General features: G+C 54.0%; 10 pseudogenes; all 10 read right to left on the bottom strand.

Annotated features, from left to right (window-relative positions):
• Nucleotides 1–2,537: 2,537 nt before the first annotated feature.
• Nucleotides 2,538–2,656, bottom strand: LOC123627854 (annotated as a pseudogene).
• A 1,190-nt stretch (nt 2,657–3,846) lies between these two features.
• LOC123627875 lies at nt 3,847–3,967 on the bottom strand (annotated as a pseudogene).
• A 3,450-nt stretch (nt 3,968–7,417) lies between these two features.
• LOC123627852 lies at nt 7,418–7,536 on the bottom strand (annotated as a pseudogene).
• Nucleotides 7,537–8,728: 1,192 nt separating this feature from the next.
• Nucleotides 8,729–8,849, bottom strand: LOC123627874 (annotated as a pseudogene).
• Nucleotides 8,850–12,299: 3,450 nt separating this feature from the next.
• Nucleotides 12,300–12,418, bottom strand: LOC123627851 (annotated as a pseudogene).
• Nucleotides 12,419–13,611: 1,193 nt separating this feature from the next.
• Nucleotides 13,612–13,732, bottom strand: LOC123627873 (annotated as a pseudogene).
• A 3,450-nt stretch (nt 13,733–17,182) lies between these two features.
• LOC123627850 lies at nt 17,183–17,301 on the bottom strand (annotated as a pseudogene).
• Nucleotides 17,302–18,493: 1,192 nt separating this feature from the next.
• Nucleotides 18,494–18,614, bottom strand: LOC123627871 (annotated as a pseudogene).
• Nucleotides 18,615–22,062: 3,448 nt separating this feature from the next.
• LOC123627849 lies at nt 22,063–22,181 on the bottom strand (annotated as a pseudogene).
• Nucleotides 22,182–23,373: 1,192 nt separating this feature from the next.
• LOC123627870 lies at nt 23,374–23,494 on the bottom strand (annotated as a pseudogene).
• Between the last annotated feature and the right edge of the window lie 736 nt (nt 23,495–24,230).

The following is a 24,230-nucleotide window of genomic DNA, read 5'->3' as shown; positions in this document are numbered from 1 at the left end:
AGACACAGGAACCAGAATGAGTAGACTCCCGTTTGCCAAACACAGGACGGTTTGATCGCCAGCAAGTCTAATAATTGCAAGATATTGAAACACGTTCAATACGTTTAAATCCACGATGAAACCCCTCACAATGCAAAAATAGCTCGGGTCACTGCGGACAGCGGTAGGAAACAAAGGGAAATGGTGACAACCGGGGCTGCCCCCGACTAGTCGCGATGTATGGACACTCTTTCAAAAGACATCTCAACCCCTCACAAGGTATGGACTGTATTTGGACTGGATTCAAAGAAACTGAAATGAGCGTGTGTGTCTCAGGGAAACGCAAACATTGAGTACTTGCTGTTATCTCTAACACGGTGAAATTTTTACATGGAATAATGTGGCTGTGAGTACCCTGAAAAAGGGAAGAAAGCCTCTACCTTTGATAGAAACATATTGACTTTTTATCGTGGGAGGGATATTATTAAGGGGATCATGAACTTAAGGTAGGAGGGGTATAAAAGAAACAAGATCTGGCCAGGGGTTGGTGATTTCTTGAGTCAGGGTAGTGAGAGAGTATTCTACTATTCTTTCCGATTTTGTTTCTATTTCAAATTTTCCATAATAAAAAGTTTCCAAAGATATCATGAAGAGGGTCAAAAACAAGCTTCAAACAGGACAAGGTATCTGTAGCCCATATAATTGGCAAAATATGACTGTTACAGAATATCTACGTTTAATACGCTTAATACGCCTTTGGCCCCGTGTCCTCATTATTGGTCAAGGAAATGCAGAATAAAAAATGAAGCCAGATATAGTTTCCAACTCACCAGATTGAGGAAACTTAAGAAACTGATCACTGTGTTGGCTTTGAGGAAAACTCTTGCACACACCCTGCTGATATGGGAGGCGAAATTATAGGACCATTTGGAAAACACTGTAGCCTAAATGGAAATGAATAAACACTGGCATAATTCAGGAGCAAGCATATTCTCTGAGTAGCACGTACCAGAGAGAAGATAGGGCACATGTGACCAGGAAGCATCTAGGGTAATCCTCACGGGAGCCCCTTGTACACGGACCTAGTCAAAGATCGCATAAAGATGCTTCGACTGATTCGTGCAGTGCCATTCTCTAGCAGCGCTGATGAACTGCAGCTTCCTGTGTAAGCGAGGAGTATTCTCCAAACAGAAGGTTTCCCCTGGCACACAAGTTGCCCAGAAGGAATCCAGAATGGTTCCACATCTATTCTATAAACTGTGAAATTAACAAACTACCTCAATGAGATAGTCCTATAACAGAGAGCAAAAACTTTCAAAGGAAAAGCAAGGAAAAGGATGACAGTCGAGATGGGATTTGTTTGGGAGAAGCGTTTTTGTGGTTCCACGCCTTGAGACAAAGATACACAGCGGCTTCCCACATATGCATCAACTCCCATTTTTATAAGGTGAGTGGTGGGGTTTTGGTACGGTTAATTCGATTTAATATAATAATCATAATGATAATCATGATCATGATCATCATTCTTTAACATATCCCTTTCCCAAATTAAAAGAAAAAGAGAAAGAAGCAGATTGTAAGTTTCTAGTTATAAACCCTGTTTAAATGGGATTATTTATTAATGTGGGGGAAATGATTAGTTTGGGGACTCTGTGTCCGTCTATCGAGGACTACGGGATAGCCTCTCCATCGATTGGAGCCATCATGTACGTTTTTGCTAGGTTTTCCATCTAAGTTGGCACCTTTGCCCCGTAGGTGCTGTGTGGATTTTCTGTGACTTTGAATGTTATCCTTTTCAAGAATTGCATTCATTATTGTGTATTTGCGAGGAAATAAGAAATATCGAAACTATCGATCGAATGTTGATTTCATCTAGAGCTATCTTGCTGGACTCACCTAGGATTTCTACAGGTCTCCCGCGCATAGGGGCAAACATTCTCTTTTGAGAACCGTAGGAGGTGAGGAAAATGAAGAAAGGTGATTTTCCTTTCCCATATATTGTTAGTGTTTTCCCTTGTTGTAGTATGTTTTTGGAGCGTCTCTTGCAGTATCGAACAGAAGGATTTCCTATCGACACCCTGGTCTTGCTCGTGACTGTCCAAAGAATGCTTCTACTTCTTAATCCTTCAGAATATGTTCTAAAGATTTAGACGTTTGAAAAGTGTTTCTAGATGTCTTCGCCTCTGGATTCCTGAATTATGTTACCGTGAACGAATAGCCAGCTGTTTAGATTCTCTTCTTCTGCATATGTGGATAGGGTCCAATTTTTCCTGTCCTAGGGTGGTAACGTGGTCATCTCCTTGGACAACTTTAGACTGTGTCCTGAATTCAGAGCCGGTCGGTCAGAAGTTCCGGAGGCCCGGACCTGCGGCAGGTGTGTGAGGGGCGACAGCCTCGGGGACTGAGCCTCCACATCTCCAATCTGACCCTGTCTCCAGGGGCCACGGGGCAGGGTCCGGGCCGGCCGGGGGCGGAGCCGGGCCGGGCGCGGAGGGCGAAGGCCCCCCCCTCCCCTTCCCAGCCCAGGGGGGCGGGACAGAAAAAGAAGCAGAGCAAAAAGCCTAGGGCACCCGGGATTCCCAGGCGGTCTCCCATCCAAGTCCTAACCGGGCCCGACCCTGCTTAGCTTCCGAGGTGAGACGAGATCGGGCGCGTTCAGGGCGGTCTGGCCGTAGACGAGGGCGGCCGCCCCCGGACGCCTCAAGAGGCCGATCTGCTGCGACGCGTCCCTCCCTGCGCAGTCGGGTCCCTCCCGCCGCCCTGGCCCTTCGCTAGCCCACCTGCCCTTATCGGGGTGGGGGTGGGGGGCCAGGCGGAGCCTGACGGGTCTCGCGCGCGCGCCCTCCCACCCCCACCCAAACCACGGACGCACCGCCGTCCCACACCCCGAGGAGCAGACCCACGGGCACGCGCGCAGGGACAGGCTTCCACGCGTGGGAGCGGAGGGCCGGAGCCGGAGAGTGCGCGAGAGAGGGCCCTCCGCCGGCCCACGCGAGGGCACGGTGGGGAGGGGCTTTGGGGCGGGGCCGGGAGGAGGAGGCAGGGCCGCGCCTGCCGCTGGTCCGTCACCCGGAGGTCCTGAAGATCTGCAGTGTCCCCCCCCACCCCGCCACCCCACCCCCGTCTGGGGAGGACCGTTCTGCCCCGATTCCCCTCAGGGCCTGCGTGTGGCAGCAGCCCCCGCGCGGGGGCGGGGGGGCGGCGGGGCGGCCAGAGCCGGCTATCCTGTAGCCCGGTGGGGTGGGGTTTGGGGTGGGTAGCCACGGGTCGGGGGGCCGGTGGGTCCTTTGGGTTTGGGTGCGTGCGCTCCGTGTGCTGTTGTGTGTCCTCTCTGCCCAGGGGGCCAGCGACTCGCCCTGTGCGGCGCGCCGGTGTGTCTCTCGGAGCCCCGTCGGCGGCGAGGAGCCCGCCCGGCGTGAGGCCCGGGCCCGAGGCCCGGGTGTGCGGCGGAGAGAAAGTGCACGGTGGGCCGGGTGTCCGGGGGCCCAGGACACGGTTTGCCGCCGTGGGCTGTCCCGCGCCGGGTGTACGCGATGTCCCGGAGTGCGGGGCGGCGGGTGCGGGGTCCAGGGGAGAGGAGACCCGGCGGCACTTAGGGATCCCGCCGCCCGGCCCCGGCCCGGTGTGGGGCCCAGGGTTGGGGCTCCGCTGCCGGCCCAACGGAACGCCTGGGACGCTCTGCCGCTGCCGCCACCTGGCGGTGGTGCTGCAGCGGGGGAGAGGGGAGGAAGCCCCGGGCGGGGGCAGCGGGTCGCGCCGAGGGGGGGGAGGGGCCGGGGCCCGAGGGCGAAAGTGGGGGCGGGCGCAGAAGGCGGGGGGCCCCCCCACCCCCGACCCCCCGGCGGGCGGGACAAAAGAAGAAGCAAAAGCCTACAGCACCCGGTATTCCCAGGCGGTCTCCCATCCAAGTACTAACCGGGCCCCCGACCCTGCTTAGCTTCCCAGACCAGACGAGATCGGGCACGTTCAGGGTGCTATGGCCCTAGACGGCAGCGGCCGTCCCCGGACGCCTCGAGAGGCCCAGCTGCTACGCGGCCCTCCCGGCCCAGCGCCCCCCACCCGACCCCGCGCCCTCCTGCTGCCCAGTAGCCTTCAGAGCCTCGCTCTCTAGCTGCTACATACACACCAAACACTCAACACTTTGCCACAAACACATACACCAATGACAACAAAATTCAAACACTCAATAGCACATCTATTCAAAGCACGGAGGACACAAACGGGAGGACAATGTGTGACTTGTCAGATTCTACAGACGTCAGGAGCCCACATGAAGGCTCAGGGAAATATTCCAAAGGAGTGTGACGTGGCTCAGAGCTCCTTGGACATGAGCAGACTGGCTTCGGCGGACGGCAGCTCTTACATTTTCACAGTGGAGCAGCCGGAAAAGTAGAAAGTTCCTTCCTCGCCTTTCCTACTTCATGCAGTGGGAACCAGTCCACGGTTCTATGGTGCATGGCTACGATTATTCTGTGGGATCCTGCAAAGAAGAAATGCTGTTGGTGTCTTTGGGGACTGGGAATCTGGGTGTGAGAGGAAGAGGTGAAATCGGTAAAGTAATGTAAAAAAACTCTCAGTTCTCAGTTTGAACTTGGATTATCAGTGTAAACTCAATGTGTTTTCCTGTAATTTTTTTTTCTTTTCTTTCTCTCTTTCTTTCTTTCTTTCTTTTTTTTTTTTTTTAAGTTTTTCCACGGAAAGTGCTGAGACATAGGTGCGAACACGACACTAGTGCATTTCACCAGCATCTAGATTGTGGTCTCCGCCAACCATCGTTATTAAACGGTCCTAAGACTTACTGGAGACATACGCTGACTTGAGGTCTGGGGCGGGAAACGCACGCTTCTCATACTGGGAAGCACGGATGCTACCATATCCAACAGGACGAGGGTCACGTCAAAAGACACAGGAACCAGAATGAGTAGACTCCCGTTTGCCAAACACAGGACGGTTTGATCGCCAGCAAGTCTAATAATTGCAAGATATTGAAACACGTTCAATACGTTTAAATCCACGATGAAACCCCTCACAATGCAAAAATAGCTCGGGTCACTGCGGACAGCGGTAGGAAACAAAGGGAAATGGTGACAACCGGGGCTGCCCCCGACTAGTCGCGATGTATGGACACTCTTTCAAAAGACATCTCAACCCCTCACAAGGTATGGACTGTATTTGGACTGGATTCAAAGAAACTGAAATGAGCGTGTGTGTCTCAGGGAAACGCAAACATTGAGTACTTGCTGTTATCTCTAACACGGTGAAATTTTTACATGGAATAATGTGGCTGTGAGTACCCTGAAAAAGGGAAGAAAGCCTCTACCTTTGATAGAAACATATTGACTTTTTATCGTGGGAGGGATATTATTAAGGGGATCATGAACTTAAGGTAGGAGGGGTATAAAAGAAACAAGATCTGGCCAGGGGTTGGTGATTTCTTGAGTCAGGGTAGTGAGAGAGTATTCTACTATTCTTTCCGATTTTGTTTCTATTTCAAATTTTCCATAATAAAAAGTTTCCAAAGATATCATGAAGAGGGTCAAAAACAAGCTTCAAACAGGACAAGGTATCTGTAGCCCATATAATTGGCAAAATATGACTGTTACAGAATATCTACATTTAATACGCTTAATACGCCTTTGGCCCCGTGTCCTCATTATTGGTCAAGGAAATGCAGAATAAAAAATGAAGCCAGATATAGTTTCCAACTCACCAGATTGAGGAAACTTAAGAAACTGATCACTGTGTTGGCTTTGAGGAAAACTCTTGCACACACCCTGCTGATATGGGAGGCGAAATTATAGGACCATTTGGAAAACACTGTAGCCTAAATGGAAATGAATAAACACTGGCATAATTCAGGAGCAAGCATATTCTCTGAGTAGCACGTACCAGAGAGAAGATAGGGCACATGTGACCAGGAAGCATCTAGGGTAATCCTCACGGGAGCCCCTTGTACACGGACCTAGTCAAAGATCGCATAAAGATGCTTCGACTGATTCGTGCAGTGCCATTCTCTAGCAGCGCTGATGAACTGCAGCTTCCTGTGTAAGCGAGGAGTATTCTCCAAACAGAAGGTTTCCCCTGGCACACAAGTTGCCCAGAAGGAATCCAGAATGGTTCCACATCTATTCTATAAACTGTGAAATTAACAAACTACCTCAATGAGATAGTCCTATAACAGAGAGCAAAAACTTTCAAAGGAAAAGCAAGGAAAAGGATGACAGTCGAGATGGGATTTGTTTGGGAGAAGCGTTTTTGTGGTTCCACGCCTTGAGACAAAGATACACAGCGGCTTCCCACATATGCATCAACTCCCATTTTTATAAGGTGAGTGGTGGGGTTTTGGTACGGTTAATTCGATTTAATATAATAATCATAATGATAATCATGATCATGATCATCATTCTTTAACATATCCCTTTCCCAAATTAAAAGAAAAAGAGAAAGAAGCAGATTGTAAGTTTCTAGTTATAAACCCTGTTTAAATGGGATTATTTATTAATGTGGGGGAAATGATTAGTTTGGGGACTCTGTGTCCGTCTATCGAGGACTACGGGATAGCCTCTCCATCGATTGGAGCCATCATGTACGTTTTTGCTAGGTTTTCCATCTAAGTTGGCACCTTTGCCCCGTAGGTGCTGTGTGGATTTTCTGTGACTTTGAATGTTATCCTTTTCAAGAATTGCATTCATTATTGTGTATTTGCGAGGAAATAAGAAATATCGAAACTATCGATCGAATGTTGATTTCATCTAGAGCTATCTTGCTGGACTCACCTAGGATTTCTACAGGTCTCCCGCGCATAGGGGCAAACATTCTCTTTTGAGAACCGTAGGAGGTGAGGAAAATGAAGAAAGGTGATTTTCCTTTCCCATATATTGTTAGTGTTTTCCCTTGTTGTAGTATGTTTTTGGAGCGTCTCTTGCAGTATCGAACAGAAGGATTTCCTATCGACACCCTGGTCTTGCTCGTGACTGTCCAAAGAATGCTTCTACTTCTTAATCCTTCAGAATATGTTCTAAAGATTTAGACGTTTGAAAAGTGTTTCTAGATGTCTTCGCCTCTGGATTCCTGAATTATGTTACCGTGAACGAATAGCCAGCTGTTTAGATTCTCTTCTTCTGCATATGTGGATAGGGTCCAATTTTTCCTGTCCTAGGGTGGTAACGTGGTCATCTCCTTGGACAACTTTAGACTGTGTCCTGAATTCAGAGCCGGTCGGTCAGAAGTTCCGGAGGCCCGGACCTGCGGCAGGTGTGTGAGGGGCGACAGCCTCGGGGACTGAGCCTCCACATCTCCAATCTGACCCTGTCTCCAGGGGCCACGGGGCAGGGTCCGGGCCGGCCGGGGGCGGAGCCGGGCCGGGCGCGGAGGGCGAAGGCCCCCCCCTCCCCTTCCCAGCCCAGGGGGGCGGGACAGAAAAAGAAGCAGAGCAAAAAGCCTAGGGCACCCGGGATTCCCAGGCGGTCTCCCATCCAAGTCCTAACCGGGCCCGACCCTGCTTAGCTTCCGAGGTGAGACGAGATCGGGCGCGTTCAGGGCGGTCTGGCCGTAGACGAGGGCGGCCGCCCCCGGACGCCTCAAGAGGCCGATCTGCTGCGACGCGTCCCTCCCTGCGCAGTCGGGTCCCTCCCGCCGCCCTGGCCCTTCGCTAGCCCACCTGCCCTTATCGGGGTGGGGGTGGGGGGCCAGGCGGAGCCTGACGGGTCTCGCGCGCGCGCCCTCCCACCCCCACCCAAACCACGGACGCACCGCCGTCCCACACCCCGAGGAGCAGACCCACGGGCACGCGCGCAGGGACAGGCTTCCACGCGTGGGAGCGGAGGGCCGGAGCCGGAGAGTGCGCGAGAGAGGGCCCTCCGCCGGCCCACGCGAGGGCACGGTGGGGAGGGGCTTTGGGGCGGGGCCGGGAGGAGGAGGCAGGGCCGCGCCTGCCGCTGGTCCGTCACCCGGAGGTCCTGAAGATCTGCAGTGTCCCCCCCCACCCCGCCACCCCACCCCCGTCTGGGGAGGACCGTTCTGCCCCGATTCCCCTCAGGGCCTGCGTGTGGCAGCAGCCCCCGCGCGGGGGCGGGGGGCGGCGGGGCGGCCAGAGCCGGCTATCCTGTAGCCCGGTGGGGTGGGGTTTGGGGTGGGTAGCCACGGGTCGGGGGGCCGGTGGGTCCTTTGGGTTTGGGTGCGTGCGCTCCGTGTGCTGTTGTGTGTCCTCTCTGCCCAGGGGGCCAGCGACTCGCCCTGTGCGGCGCGCCGGTGTGTCTCTCGGAGCCCCGTCGGCGGCGAGGAGCCCGCCCGGCGTGAGGCCCGGGCCCGAGGCCCGGGTGTGCGGCGGAGAGAAAGTGCACGGTGGGCCGGGTGTCCGGGGGCCCAGGACACGGTTTGCCGCCGTGGGCTGTCCCGCGCCGGGTGTACGCGATGTCCCGGAGTGCGGGGCGGCGGGTGCGGGGTCCAGGGGAGAGGAGACCCGGCGGCACTTAGGGATCCCGCCGCCCGGCCCCGGCCCGGTGTGGGGCCCAGGGTTGGGGCTCCGCTGCCGGCCCAACGGAACGCCTGGGACGCTCTGCCGCTGCCGCCACCTGGCGGTGGTGCTGCAGCGGGGGAGAGGGGAGGAAGCCCCGGGCGGGGGCACCGGGTCGCGCCGAGGGGGGGGAGGGGCCGGGGCCCGAGGGCGAAAGTGGGGGCGGGCGCAGAAGGCGAAGGGGGGCCCCCCCACCCCCGACCCCCCGGCGGGCGGGACAAAAGAAGAAGCAAAAGCCTACAGCACCCGGTATTCCCAGGCGGTCTCCCATCCAAGTACTAACCGGGCCCCCGACCCTGCTTAGCTTCCCAGACCAGACGAGATCGGGCACGTTCAGGGTGCTATGGCCCTAGACGGCAGCGGCCGTCCCCGGACGCCTCGAGAGGCCCAGCTGCTACGCGGCCCTCCCGGCCCAGCGCCCCCCACCCGACCCCGCGCCCTCCTGCTGCCCAGTAGCCTTCAGAGCCTCGCTCTCTAGCTGCTACATACACACCAAACACTCAACACTTTGCCACAAACACATACACCAATGACAACAAAATTCAAACACTCAATAGCACATCTATTCAAAGCACGGAGGACACAAACGGGAGGACAATGTGTGACTTGTCAGATTCTACAGACGTCAGGAGCCCACATGAAGGCTCAGGGAAATATTCCAAAGGAGTGTGACGTGGCTCAGAGCTCCTTGGACATGAGCAGACTGGCTTCGGCGGACGGCAGCTCTTACATTTTCACAGTGGAGCAGCCGGAAAAGTAGAAAGTTCCTTCCTCGCCTTTCCTACTTCATGCAGTGGGAACCAGTCCACGGTTCTATGGTGCATGGCTACGATTATTCTGTGGGATCCTGCAAAGAAGAAATGCTGTTGGTGTCTTTGGGGACTGGGAATCTGGGTGTGAGAGGAAGAGGTGAAATCGGTAAAGTAATGTAAAAAAACTCTCAGTTCTCAGTTTGAACTTGGATTATCAGTGTAAACTCAATGTGTTTTCCTGTAATTTTTTTTTCTTTTCTTTCTCTCTTTCTTTCTTTCTTTCTTTTTTTTTTTTTTTAAGTTTTTCCACGGAAAGTGCTGAGACATAGGTGCGAACACGACACTAGTGCATTTCACCAGCATCTAGATTGTGGTCTCCGCCAACCATCGTTATTAAACGGTCCTAAGACTTACTGGAGACATACGCTGACTTGAGGTCTGGGGCGGGAAACGCACGCTTCTCATACTGGGAAGCACGGATGCTACCATATCCAACAGGACGAGGGTCACGTCAAAAGACACAGGAACCAGAATGAGTAGACTCCCGTTTGCCAAACACAGGACGGTTTGATCGCCAGCAAGTCTAATAATTGCAAGATATTGAAACACGTTCAATACGTTTAAATCCACGATGAAACCCCTCACAATGCAAAAATAGCTCGGGTCACTGCGGACAGCGGTAGGAAACAAAGGGAAATGGTGACAACCGGGGCTGCCCCCGACTAGTCGCGATGTATGGACACTCTTTCAAAAGACATCTCAACCCCTCACAAGGTATGGACTGTATTTGGACTGGATTCAAAGAAACTGAAATGAGCGTGTGTGTCTCAGGGAAACGCAAACATTGAGTACTTGCTGTTATCTCTAACACGGTGAAATTTTTACATGGAATAATGTGGCTGTGAGTACCCTGAAAAAGGGAAGAAAGCCTCTACCTTTGATAGAAACATATTGACTTTTTATCGTGGGAGGGATATTATTAAGGGGATCATGAACTTAAGGTAGGAGGGGTATAAAAGAAACAAGATCTGGCCAGGGGTTGGTGATTTCTTGAGTCAGGGTAGTGAGAGAGTATTCTACTATTCTTTCCGATTTTGTTTCTATTTCAAATTTTCCATAATAAAAAGTTTCCAAAGATATCATGAAGAGGGTCAAAAACAAGCTTCAAACAGGACAAGGTATCTGTAGCCCATATAATTGGCAAAATATGACTGTTACAGAATATCTACATTTAATACGCTTAATACGCCTTTGGCCCCGTGTCCTCATTATTGGTCAAGGAAATGCAGAATAAAAAATGAAGCCAGATATAGTTTCCAACTCACCAGATTGAGGAAACTTAAGAAACTGATCACTGTGTTGGCTTTGAGGAAAACTCTTGCACACACCCTGCTGATATGGGAGGCGAAATTATAGGACCATTTGGAAAACACTGTAGCCTAAATGGAAATGAATAAACACTGGCATAATTCAGGAGCAAGCATATTCTCTGAGTAGCACGTACCAGAGAGAAGATAGGGCACATGTGACCAGGAAGCATCTAGGGTAATCCTCACGGGAGCCCCTTGTACACGGACCTAGTCAAAGATCGCATAAAGATGCTTCGACTGATTCGTGCAGTGCCATTCTCTAGCAGCGCTGATGAACTGCAGCTTCCTGTGTAAGCGAGGAGTATTCTCCAAACAGAAGGTTTCCCCTGGCACACAAGTTGCCCAGAAGGAATCCAGAATGGTTCCACATCTATTCTATAAACTGTGAAATTAACAAACTACCTCAATGAGATAGTCCTATAACAGAGAGCAAAAACTTTCAAAGGAAAAGCAAGGAAAAGGATGACAGTCGAGATGGGATTTGTTTGGGAGAAGCGTTTTTGTGGTTCCACGCCTTGAGACAAAGATACACAGCGGCTTCCCACATATGCATCAACTCCCATTTTTATAAGGTGAGTGGTGGGGTTTTGGTACGGTTAATTCGATTTAATATAATAATCATAATGATAATCATGATCATGATCATCATTCTTTAACATATCCCTTTCCCAAATTAAAAGAAAAAGAGAAAGAAGCAGATTGTAAGTTTCTAGTTATAAACCCTGTTTAAATGGGATTATTTATTAATGTGGGGGAAATGATTAGTTTGGGGACTCTGTGTCCGTCTATCGAGGACTATGGGATAGCCTCTCCATCGATTGGAGCCATCATGTACGTTTTTGCTAGGTTTTCCATCTAAGTTGGCACCTTTGCCCCGTAGGTGCTGTGTGGATTTTCTGTGACTTTGAATGTTATCCTTTTCAAGAATTGCATTCATTATTGTGTATTTGCGAGGAAATAAGAAATATCGAAACTATCGATCGAATGTTGATTTCATCTAGAGCTATCTTGCTGGACTCACCTAGGATTTCTACAGGTCTCCCGCGCATAGGGGCAAACATTCTCTTTTGAGAACCGTAGGAGGTGAGGAAAATGAAGAAAGGTGATTTTCCTTTCCCATATATTGTTAGTGTTTTCCCTTGTTGTAGTATGTTTTTGGAGCGTCTCTTGCAGTATCGAACAGAAGGATTTCCTATCGACACCCTGGTCTTGCTCGTGACTGTCCAAAGAATGCTTCTACTTCTTAATCCTTCAGAATATGTTCTAAAGATTTAGACGTTTGAAAAGTGTTTCTAGATGTCTTCGCCTCTGGATTCCTGAATTATGTTACCGTGAACGAATAGCCAGCTGTTTAGATTCTCTTCTTCTGCATATGTGGATAGGGTCCAATTTTTCCTGTCCTAGGGTGGTAACGTGGTCATCTCCTTGGACAACTTTAGACTGTGTCCTGAATTCAGAGCCGGTCGGTCAGAAGTTCCGGAGGCCCGGACCTGCGGCAGGTGTGTGAGGGGCGACAGCCTCGGGGACTGAGCCTCCACATCTCCAATCTGACCCTGTCTCCAGGGGCCACGGGGCAGGGTCCGGGCCGGCCGGGGGCGGAGCCGGGCCGGGCGCGGAGGGCGAAGGCCCCCCCCTCCCCTTCCCAGCCCAGGGGGGCGGGACAGAAAAAGAAGCAGAGCAAAAAGCCTAGGGCACCCGGGATTCCCAGGCGGTCTCCCATCCAAGTCCTAACCGGGCCCGACCCTGCTTAGCTTCCGAGGTGAGACGAGATCGGGCGCGTTCAGGGCGGTCTGGCCGTAGACGAGGGCGGCCGCCCCCGGACGCCTCAAGAGGCCGATCTGCTGCGACGCGTCCCTCCCTGCGCAGTCGGGTCCCTCCCGCCGCCCTGGCCCTTCGCTAGCCCACCTGCCCTTATCGGGGTGGGGGTGGGGGGCCAGGCGGAGCCTGACGGGTCTCGCGCGCGCGCCCTCCCACCCCCACCCAAACCACGGACGCACCGCCGTCCCACACCCCGAGGAGCAGACCCACGGGCACGCGCGCAGGGACAGGCTTCCACGCGTGGGAGCGGAGGGCCGGAGCCGGAGAGTGCGCGAGAGAGGGCCCTCCGCCGGCCCACGCGAGGGCACGGTGGGGAGGGGCTTTGGGGCGGGGCCGGGAGGAGGAGGCAGGGCCGCGCCTGCCGCTGGTCCGTCACCCGGAGGTCCTGAAGATCTGCAGTGTCCCCCCCCACCCCGCCACCCCACCCCCGTCTGGGGAGGACCGTTCTGCCCCGATTCCCCTCAGGGCCTGCGTGTGGCAGCAGCCCCCGCGCGGGGGCGGGGGGCGGCGGGGCGGCCAGAGCCGGCTATCCTGTGGCCCGGTGGGGTGGGGTTTGGGGTGGGTAGCCACGGGTCGGGGGGCCGGTGGGTCCTTTGGGTTTGGGTGCGTGCGCTCCGTGTGCTGTTGTGTGTCCTCTCTGCCCAGGGGGCCAGCGACTCGCCCTGTGCGGCGCGCCGGTGTGTCTCTCGGAGCCCCGTCGGCGGCGAGGAGCCCGCCCGGCGTGAGGCCCGGGCCCGAGGCCCGGGTGTGCGGCGGAGAGAAAGTGCACGGTGGGCCGGGTGTCCGGGGGCCCAGGACACGGTTTGCCGCCGTGGGCTGTCCCGCGCCGGGTGTACGCGATGTCCCGGAGTGCGGGGCGGCGGGTGCGGGGTCCAGGGGAGAGGAGACCCGGCGGCACTTAGGGATCCCGCCGCCCGGCCCCGGCCCGGTGTGGGGCCCAGGGTTGGGGCTCCGCTGCCGGCCCAACGGAACGCCTGGGACGCTCTGCCGCTGCCGCCACCTGGCGGTGGTGCTGCAGCGGGGGAGAGGGGAGGAAGCCCCGGGCGGGGGCAGCGGGTCGCGCCGAGGGGGGGGAGGGGCCGGGGCCCGAGGGCGAAAGTGGGGGCGGGCGCAGAAGGCGAAGGGGGGCCCCCCCCACCCCCGACCCCCCGGCGGGCGGGACAAAAGAAGAAGCAAAAGCCTACAGCACCCGGTATTCCCAGGCGGTCTCCCATCCAAGTACTAACCGGGCCCCCGACCCTGCTTAGCTTCCCAGACCAGACGAGATCGGGCACGTTCAGGGTGCTATGGCCCTAGACGGCAGCGGCCGTCCCCGGACGCCTCGAGAGGCCCAGCTGCTACGCGGCCCTCCCGGCCCAGCGCCCCCCACCCGACCCCGCGCCCTCCTGCTGCCCAGTAGCCTTCAGAGCCTCGCTCTCTAGCTGCTACATACACACCAAACACTCAACACTTTGCCACAAACACATACACCAATGACAACAAAATTCAAACACTCAATAGCACATCTATTCAAAGCACGGAGGACACAAACGGGAGGACAATGTGTGACTTGTCAGATTCTACAGACGTCAGGAGCCCACATGAAGGCTCAGGGAAATATTCCAAAGGAGTGTGACGTGGCTCAGAGCTCCTTGGACATGAGCAGACTGGCTTCGGCGGACGGCAGCTCTTACATTTTCACAGTGGAGCAGCCGGAAAAGTAGAAAGTTCCTTCCTCGCCTTTCCTACTTCATGCAGTGGGAACCAGTCCACGGTTCTATGGTGCATGGCTACGATTATTCTGTGGGATCCTGCAAAGAAGAAATGCTGTTGGTGTCTTTGGGGACTGGGAATCTGGGTGTGAGAGGAAGAGGTGAAATCGGTAAAGTAATGTAAAAAAACTCTCAGTTCTCAGTTTGAACTTGGATTATCAGTGTAAACTCAATGTGTTTTCCTGTAATTTTTTTTTCTTTTCTTTCTCTCTTTCTTTCTTTCTTTCTTTTTTTTTTTTTTTAAGTTTTTCCACGGAAAGTGCTGAGACATAGGTGCGAACACGACACTAGTGCATTTCACCAGCATCTAGATTGTGGTCTCCGCCAACCATCGTTATTAAACGGTCCTAAGACTTACTGGAGACATACGCTGACTTGAGGTCTGGGGCGGGAAACGCACGCTTCTCATACTGGGAAGCACGGATGCTACCATATCCAACAGGACGAGGGTCACGTCAAAAGACACAGGAACCAGAATGAGTAGACTCCCGTTTGCCAAACACAGGACGGTTTGATCGCCAGCAAGTCTAATAATTGCAAGATATTGAAACACGTTCAATACGTTTAAATCCACGATGAAACCCCTCACAATGCAAAAATAGCTCGGGTCACTGCGGACAGCGGTAGGAAACAAAGGGAAATGGTGACAACCGGGGCTGCCCCCGACTAGTCGCGATGTATGGACACTCTTTCAAAAGACATCTCAACCCCTCACAAGGTATGGACTGTATTTGGACTGGATTCAAAGAAACTGAAATGAGCGTGTGTGTCTCAGGGAAACGCAAACATTGAGTACTTGCTGTTATCTCTAACACGGTGAAATTTTTACATGGAATAAGGTGGCTGTGAGTACCCTGAAAAAGGGAAGAAAGCCTCTACCTTTGATAGAAACATATTGACTTTTTATCGTGGGAGGGATATTATTAAGGGGATCATGAACTTAAGGTAGGAGGGGTATAAAAGAAACAAGATCTGGCCAGGGGTTGGTGATTTCTTGAGTCAGGGTAGTGAGAGAGTATTCTACTATTCTTTCCGATTTTGTTTCTATTTCAAATTTTCCATAATAAAAAGTTTCCAAAGATATCATGAAGAGGGTCAAAAACAAGCTTCAAACAGGACAAGGTATCTGTAGCCCATATAATTGGCAAAATATGACTGTTACAGAATATCTACGTTTAATACGCTTAATACGCCTTTGGCCCCGTGTCCTCATTATTGGTCAAGGAAATGCAGAATAAAAAATGAAGCCAGATATAGTTTCCAACTCACCAGATTGAGGAAACTTAAGAAACTGATCACTGTGTTGGCTTTGAGGAAAACTCTTGCACACACCCTGCTGATATGGGAGGCGAAATTATAGGACCATTTGGAAAACACTGTAGCCTAAATGGAAATGAATAAACACTGGCATAATTCAGGAGCAAGCATATTCTCTGAGTAGCACGTACCAGAGAGAAGATAGGGCACATGTGACCAGGAAGCATCTAGGGTAATCCTCACGGGAGCCCCTTGTACACGGACCTAGTCAAAGATCGCATAAAGATGCTTCGACTGATTCGTGCAGTGCCATTCTCTAGCAGCGCTGATGAACTGCAGCTTCCTGTGTAAGCGAGGAGTATTCTCCAAACAGAAGGTTTCCCCTGGCACACAAGTTGCCCAGAAGGAATCCAGAATGGTTCCACATCTATTCTATAAACTGTGAAATTAACAAACTACCTCAATGAGATAGTCCTATAACAGAGAGCAAAAACTTTCAAAGGAAAAGCAAGGAAAAGGATGACAGTCGAGATGGGATTTGTTTGGGAGAAGCGTTTTTGTGGTTCCACGCCTTGAGACAAAGATACACAGCGGCTTCCCACATATGCATCAACTCCCATTTTTATAAGGTGAGTGGTGGGGTTTTGGTACGGTTAATTCGATTTAATACAATAATCATAATGATAATCATGATCATGATCATCATTCTTTAACATATCCCTTTCCCAAATTAAAAGAAAAAGAGAAAGAAGCAGATTGTAAGTTTCTAGTTATAAACCCTGTTTAAATGGGATTATTTATTAATGTGGGGGAAATGATTAGTTTGGGGACTCTGTGTCCGTCTATCGAGGACTACGGGATAGCCTCTCCATCGATTGGAGCCATCATGTACGTTTTTGCTAGGTTTTCCATCTAAGTTGGCACCTTTGCCCCGTAGGTGCTGTGTGGATTTTCTGTGACTTTGAATGTTATCCTTTTCAAGAATTGCATTCATTATTGTGTATTTGCGAGGAAATAAGAAATATCGAAACTATCGATCGAATGTTGATTTCATCTAGAGCTATCTTGCTGGACTCACCTAGGATTTCTACAGGTCTCCCGCGCATAGGGGCAAACATTCTCTTTTGAGAACCGTAGGAGGTGAGGAAAATGAAGAAAGGTGATTTTCCTTTCCCATATATTGTTAGTGTTTTCCCTTGTTGTAGTATGTTTTTGGAGCGTCTCTTGCAGTATCGAACAGAAGGATTTCCTATCGACACCCTGGTCTTGCTCGTGACTGTCCAAAGAATGCTTCTACTTCTTAATCCTTCAGAATATGTTCTAAAGATTTAGACGTTTGAAAAGTGTTTCTAGATGTCTTCGCCTCTGGATTCCTGAATTATGTTACCGTGAACGAATAGCCAGCTGTTTAGATTCTCTTCTTCTGCATATGTGGATAGGGTCCAATTTTTCCTGTCCTAGGGTGGTAACGTGGTCATCTCCTTGGACAACTTTAGACTGTGTCCTGAATTCAGAGCCGGTCGGTCAGAAGTTCCGGAGGCCCGGACCTGCGGCAGGTGTGTGAGGGGCGACAGCCTCGGGGACTGAGCCTCCACATCTCCAATCTGACCCTGTCTCCAGGGGCCACGGGGCAGGGTCCGGGCCGGCCGGGGGCGGAGCCGGGCCGGGCGCGGAGGGCGAAGGCCCCCCCCTCCCCTTCCCAGCCCAGGGGGGCGGGACAGAAAAAGAAGCAGAGCAAAAAGCCTAGGGCACCCGGGATTCCCAGGCGGTCTCCCATCCAAGTCCTAACCGGGCCCGACCCTGCTTAGCTTCCGAGGTGAGACGAGATCGGGCGCGTTCAGGGCGGTCTGGCCGTAGACGAGGGCGGCCGCCCCCGGACGCCTCAAGAGGCCGATCTGCTGCGACGCGTCCCTCCCTGCGCAGTCGGGTCCCTCCCGCCGCCCTGGCCCTTCGCTAGCCCACCTGCCCTTATCGGGGTGGGGGTGGGGGGCCAGGCGGAGCCTGACGGGTCTCGCGCGCGCGCCCTCCCACCCCCACCCAAACCACGGACGCACCGCCGTCCCACACCCCGAGGAGCAGACCCACGGGCACGCGCGCAGGGACAGGCTTCCACGCGTGGGAGCGGAGGGCCGGAGCCGGAGAGTGCGCGAGAGAGGGCCCTCCGCCGGCCCACGCGAGGGCACGGTGGGGAGGGGCTTTGGGGCGGGGCCGGGAGGAGGAGGCAGGGCCGCGCCTGCCGCTGGTCCGTCACCCGGAGGTCCTGAAGATCTGCAGTGTCCCCCCCCACCCCGCCACCCCACCCCCGTCTGGGGAGGACCGTTCTGCCCCGATTCCCCTCAGGGCCTGCGTGTGGCAGCAGCCCCCGCGCGGGGGCGGGGGGCGGCGGGGCGGCCAGAGCCGGCTATCCTGTAGCCCGGTGGGGTGGGGTTTGGGGTGGGTAGCCACGGGTCGGGGGGCCGGTGGGTCCTTTGGGTTTGGGTGCGTGCGCTCCGTGTGCTGTTGTGTGTCCTCTCTGCCCAGGGGGCCAGCGACTCGCCCTGTGCGGCGCGCCGGTGTGTCTCTCGGAGCCCCGTCGGCGGCGAGGAGCCCGCCCGGCGTGAGGCCCGGGCCCGAGGCCCGGGTGTGCGGCGGAGAGAAAGTGCACGGTGGGCCGGGTGTCCGGGGGCCCAGGACACGGTTTGCCGCCGTGGGCTGTCCCGCGCCGGGTGTACGCGATGTCCCGGAGTGCGGGGCGGCGGGTGCGGGGTCCGGGGGAGAGGAGACCCGGCGGCACTTAGGGATCCCGCCGCCCGGCCCCGGCCCGGTGTGGGGCCCAGGGTTGGGGCTCCGCTGCCGGCCCAACGGAACGCCTGGGACGCTCTGCCGCTGCCGCCACCTGGCGGTGGTGCTGCAGCGGGGGAGAGGGGAGGAAGCCCCGGGCGGGGGCAGCGGGTCGCGCCGAGGGGGGGGAGGGGCCGGGGCCCGAGGGCGAAAGTGGGGGCGGGCGCAGAAGGCGAGGGGGGGCCCCCCCACCCCCGACCCCCCGGCGGGCGGGACAAAAGAAGAAGCAAAAGCCTACAGCACCCGGTATTCCCAGGCGGTCTCCCATCCAAGTACTAACCGGGCCCCCGACCCTGCTTAGCTTCCCAGACCAGACGAGATCGGGCACGTTCAGGGTGCTATGGCCCTAGACGGCAGCGGCCGTCCCCGGACGCCTCGAGAGGCCCAGCTGCTACGCGGCCCTCCCGGCCCAGCGCCCCCCACCCGACCCCGCGCCCTCCTGCTGCCCAGTAGCCTTCAGAGCCTCGCTCTCTAGCTGCTACATACACACCAAACACTCAACACTTTGCCACAAACACATACACCAATGACAACAAAATTCAAACACTCAATAGCACATCTATTCAAAGCACGGAGGACACAAACGGGAGGACAATGTGTGACTTGTCAGATTCTACAGACGTCAGGAGCCCACATGAAGGCTCAGGGAAATATTCCAAAGGAGTGTGACGTGGCTCAGAGCTCCTTGGACATGAGCAGACTGGCTTCGGCGGACGGCAGCTCTTACATTTTCACAGTGGAGCAGCCGGAAAAGTAGAAAGTTCCTTCCTCGCCTTTCCTACTTCATGCAGTGGGAACCAGTCCACGGTTCTATGGTGCATGGCTACGATTATTCTGTGGGATCCTGCAAAGAAGAAATGCTGTTGGTGTCTTTGGGGACTGGGAATCTGGGTGTGAGAGGAAGAGGTGAAATCGGTAAAGTAATGTAAAAAAACTCTCAGTTCTCAGTTTGAACTTGGATTATCAGTGTAAACTCAATGTGTTTTCCTGTAATTTTTTTTTCTTTTCTTTCTCTCTTTCTTTCTTTCTTTTTTTTTTTTTTTTTAAGTTTTTCCACGGAAAGTGCTGAGACATAGGTGCGAACTCGACACTAGTGCATTTCACCAGCATCTAGATTGTGGTCTCCGCCAACCATCGTTATTAAACGGTCCTAAGACTTACTGGAGACATACGCTGACTTGAGGTCTGGGGCGGGAAACGCACGCTTCTCATACTGGGAAGCACGGATGCTACCATATCCAACAGGACGAGGGTCACGTCAAAAGACACAGGAACCAGAATGAGTAGACTCCCGTTTGCCAAACACAGGACGGTTTGATCGCCAGCAAGTCTAATAATTGCAAGATATTGAAACACGTTCAATACGTTTAAATCCACGATGAAACCCCTCACAATGCAAAAATAGCTCGGGTCACTGCGGACAGCGGTAGGAAACAAAGGGAAATGGTGACAACCGGGGCTGCCCCCGACTAGTCGCGATGTATGGACACTCTTTCAAAAGACATCTCAACCCCTCACAAGGTATGGACTGTATTTGGACTGGATTCAAAGAAACTGAAATGAGCGTGTGTGTCTCAGGGAAACGCAAACATTGAGTACTTGCTGTTATCTCTAACACGGTGAAATTTTTACATGGAATAATGTGGCTGTGAGTACCCTGAAAAAGGGAAGAAAGCCTCTACCTTTGATAGAAACATATTGACTTTTTATCGTGGGAGGGATATTATTAAGGGGATCATGAACTTAAGGTAGGAGGGGTATAAAAGAAACAAGATCTGGCCAGGGGTTGGTGATTTCTTGAGTCAGGGTAGTGAGAAAGTATTCTGCTATTCTTTCCGATTTTGTTTCTATTTCAAATTTTCCATAATAAAAAGTTTCCAAAGATATCATGAAGAGGGTCAAAAACAAGCTTCAAACAGGACAAGGTATCTGTAGCCCATATAATTGGCAAAATATGACTGTTACAGAATATCTACGTTTAATACGCTTAATACGCCTTTGGCCCCGTGTCCTCATTATTGGTCAAGGAAATGCAGAATAAAAAATGAAGCCAGATATAGTTTCCAACTCACCAGATTGAGGAAACTTAAGAAACTGATCACTGTGTTGGCTTTGAGGAAAACTCTTGCACACACCCTGCTGATATGGGAGGCGAAATTATAGGACCATTTGGAAAACACTGTAGCCTAAATGGAAATGAATAAACACTGGCATAATTCAGGAGCAAGCATATTCTCTGAGTAGCACGTACCAGAGAGAAGATAGGGCACATGTGACCAGGAAGCATCTAGGGTAATCCTCACGGGAGCCCCTTGTACACGGACCTAGTCAAAGATCGCATAAAGATGCTTCGACTGATTCGTGCAGTGCCATTCTCTAGCAGCGCTGATGAACTGCAGCTTCCTGTGTAAGCGAGGAGTATTCTCCAAACAGAAGGTTTCCCCTGGCACACAAGTTGCCCAGAAGGAATCCAGAATGGTTCCACATCTATTCTATAAACTGTGAAATTAACAAACTACCTCAATGAGATAGTCCTATAACAGAGAGCAAAAACTTTCAAAGGAAAAGCAAGGAAAAGGATGACAGTCGAGATGGGATTTGTTTGGGAGAAGCGTTTTTGTGGTTCCACGCCTTGAGACAAAGATACACAGCGGCTTCCCACATATGCATCAACTCCCATTTTTATAAGGTGAGTGGTGGGGTTTTGGTACGGTTAATTCGATTTAATATAATAATCATAATGATAATCATGATCATGATCATCATTCTTTAACATATCCCTTTCCCAAATTAAAAGAAAAAGAGAAAGAAGCAGATTGTAAGTTTCTAGTTATAAACCCTGTTTAAATGGGATTATTTATTAATGTGGGGGAAATGATTAGTTTGGGGACTCTGTGTCCGTCTATCGAGGACTATGGGATAGCCTCTCCATCGATTGGAGCCATCATGTACGTTTTTGCTAGGTTTTCCATCTAAGTTGGCACCTTTGCCCCGTAGGTGCTGTGTGGATTTTCTGTGACTTTGAATGTTATCCTTTTCAAGAATTGCATTCATTATTGTGTATTTGCGAGGAAATAAGAAATATCGAAACTATCGATCGAATGTTGATTTCATCTAGAGCTATCTTGCTGGACTCACCTAGGATTTCTACAGGTCTCCCGCGCATAGGGGCAAACATTCTCTTTTGAGAACCGTAGGAGGTGAGGAAAATGAAGAAAGGTGATTTTCCTTTCCCATATATTGTTAGTGTTTTCCCTTGTTGTAGTATGTTTTTGGAGCGTCTCTTGCAGTATCGAACAGAAGGATTTCCTATCGACACCCTGGTCTTGCTCGTGACTGTCCAAAGAATGCTTCTACTTCTTAATCCTTCAGAATATGTTCTAAAGATTTAGACGTTTGAAAAGTGTTTCTAGATGTCTTCGCCTCTGGATTCCTGAATTATGTTACCGTGAACGAATAGCCAGCTGTTTAGATTCTCTTCTTCTGCATATGTGGATAGGGTCCAATTTTTCCTGTCCTAGGGTGGTAACGTGGTCATCTCCTTGGACAACTTTAGACTGTGTCCTGAATTCAGAGCCGGTCGGTCAGAAGTTCCGGAGGCCCGGACCTGCGGCAGGTGTGTGAGGGGCGACAGCCTCGGGGACTGAGCCTCCACATCTCCAATCTGACCCTGTCTCCAGGGGCCACGGGGCAGGGTCCGGGCCGGCCGGGGGCGGAGCCGGGCCGGGCGCGGAGGGCGAAGGCCCCCCCCTCCCCTTCCCAGCCCAGGGGGGCGGGACAGAAAAAGAAGCAGAGCAAAAAGCCTAGGGCACCCGGGATTCCCAGGCGGTCTCCCATCCAAGTCCTAACCGGGCCCGACCCTGCTTAGCTTCCGAGGTGAGACGAGATCGGGCGCGTTCAGGGCGGTCTGGCCGTAGACGAGGGCGGCCGCCCCCGGACGCCTCAAGAGGCCGATCTGCTGCGACGCGTCCCTCCCTGCGCAGTCGGGTCCCTCCCGCCGCCCTGGCCCTTCGCTAGCCCACCTGCCCTTATCGGGGTGGGGGTGGGGGGCCAGGCGGAGCCTGACGGGTCTCGCGCGCGCGCCCTCCCACCCCCACCCAAACCACGGACGCACCGCCGTCCCACACCCCGAGGAGCAGACCCACGGGCACGCGCGCAGGGACAGGCTTCCACGCGTGGGAGCGGAGGGCCGGAGCCGGAGAGTGCGCGAGAGAGGGCCCTCCGCCGGCCCACGCGAGGGCACGGTGGGGAGGGGCTTTGGGGCGGGGCCGGGAGGAGGAGGCAGGGCCGCGCCTGCCGCTGGTCCGTCACCCGGAGGTCCTGAAGATCTGCAGTGTCCCCCCCCACCCCGCCACCCCACCCCCGTCTGGGGAGGACCGTTCTGCCCCGATTCCCCTCAGGGCCTGCGTGTGGCAGCAGCCCCCGCGCGGGGGCGGGGGGCGGCGGGGCGGCCAGAGCCGGCTATCCTGTAGCCCGGTGGGGTGGGGTTTGGGGTGGGTAGCCACGGGTCGGGGGGCCGGTGGGTCCTTTGGGTTTGGGTGCGTGCGCTCCGTGTGCTGTTGTGTGTCCTCTCTGCCCAGGGGGCCAGCGACTCGCCCTGTGCGGCGCGCCGGTGTGTCTCTCGGAGCCCCGTCGGCGGCGAGGAGCCCGCCCGGCGTGAGGCCCGGGCCCGAGGCCCGGGTGTGCGGCGGAGAGAAAGTGCACGGTGGGCCGGGTGTCCGGGGGCCCAGGACACGGTTTGCCGCCGTGGGCTGTCCCGCGCCGGGTGTACGCGATGTCCCGGAGTGCGGGGCGGCGGGTGCGGGGTCCGGGGGAGAGGAGACCCGGCGGCACTTAGGGATCCCGCCGCCCGGCCCCGGCCCGGTGTGGGGCCCAGGGTTGGGGCTCCGCTGCCGGCCCAACGGAACGCCTGGGACGCTCTGCCGCTGCCGCCACCTGGCGGTGGTGCTGCAGCGGGGGAGAGGGGAGGAAGCCCCGGGCGGGGGCAGCGGGTCGCGCCGAGGGGGGGGAGGGGCCGGGGCCCGAGGGCGAAAGTGGGGGCGGGCGCAGAAGGCGAGGGGGGGCCCCCCCACCCCCGACCCCCCGGCGGGCGGGACAAAAGAAGAAGCAAAAGCCTACAGCACCCGGTATTCCCAGGCGGTCTCCCATCCAAGTACTAACCGGGCCCCCGACCCTGCTTAGCTTCCCAGACCAGACGAGATCGGGCACGTTCAGGGTGCTATGGCCCTAGACGGCAGCGGCCGTCCCCGGACGCCTCGAGAGGCCCAGCTGCTACGCGGCCCTCCCGGCCCAGCGCCCCCCACCCGACCCCGCGCCCTCCTGCTGCCCAGTAGCCTTCAGAGCCTCGCTCTCTAGCTGCTACATACACACCAAACACTCAACACTTTGCCACAAACACATACACCAATGACAACAAAATTCAAACACTCAATAGCACATCTATTCAAAGCACGGAGGACACAAACGGGAGGACAATGTGTGACTTGTCAGATTCTACAGACGTCAGGAGCCCACATGAAGGCTCAGGGAAATATTCCAAAGGAGTGTGACGTGGCTCAGAGCTCCTTGGACATGAGCAGACTGGCTTCGGCGGACGGCAGCTCTTACATTTTCACAGTGGAGCAGCCGGAAAAGTAGAAAGTTCCTTCCTCGCCTTTCCTACTTCATGCAGTGGGAACCAGTCCACGGTTCTATGGTGCATGGCTACGATTATTCTGTGGGATCCTGCAAAGAAGAAATGCTGTTGGTGTCTTTGGGGACTGGGAATCTGGGTGTGAGAGGAAGAGGTGAAATCGGTAAAGTAATGTAAAAAAACTCTCAGTTCTCAGTTTGAACTTGGATTATCAGTGTAAACTCAATGTGTTTTCCTGTAATTTTTTTTTCTTTTTCTTTCTCTCTTTCTTTCTTTCTTTCTTTTTTTTTTTTTTTAAGTTTTTCCACGGAAAGTGCTGAGACATAGGTGCGAACA

Source organism: Lemur catta, chromosome 27 (genome assembly GCF_020740605.2).
Source record: "Lemur catta isolate mLemCat1 chromosome 27, mLemCat1.pri, whole genome shotgun sequence".
Lineage (NCBI taxonomy): Eukaryota > Metazoa > Chordata > Mammalia > Primates > Lemuridae > Lemur > Lemur catta.
The sequence above is the reverse complement of the archived record's forward strand: the minus strand, read 5'-3'. Positions and strand labels throughout refer to the sequence as shown.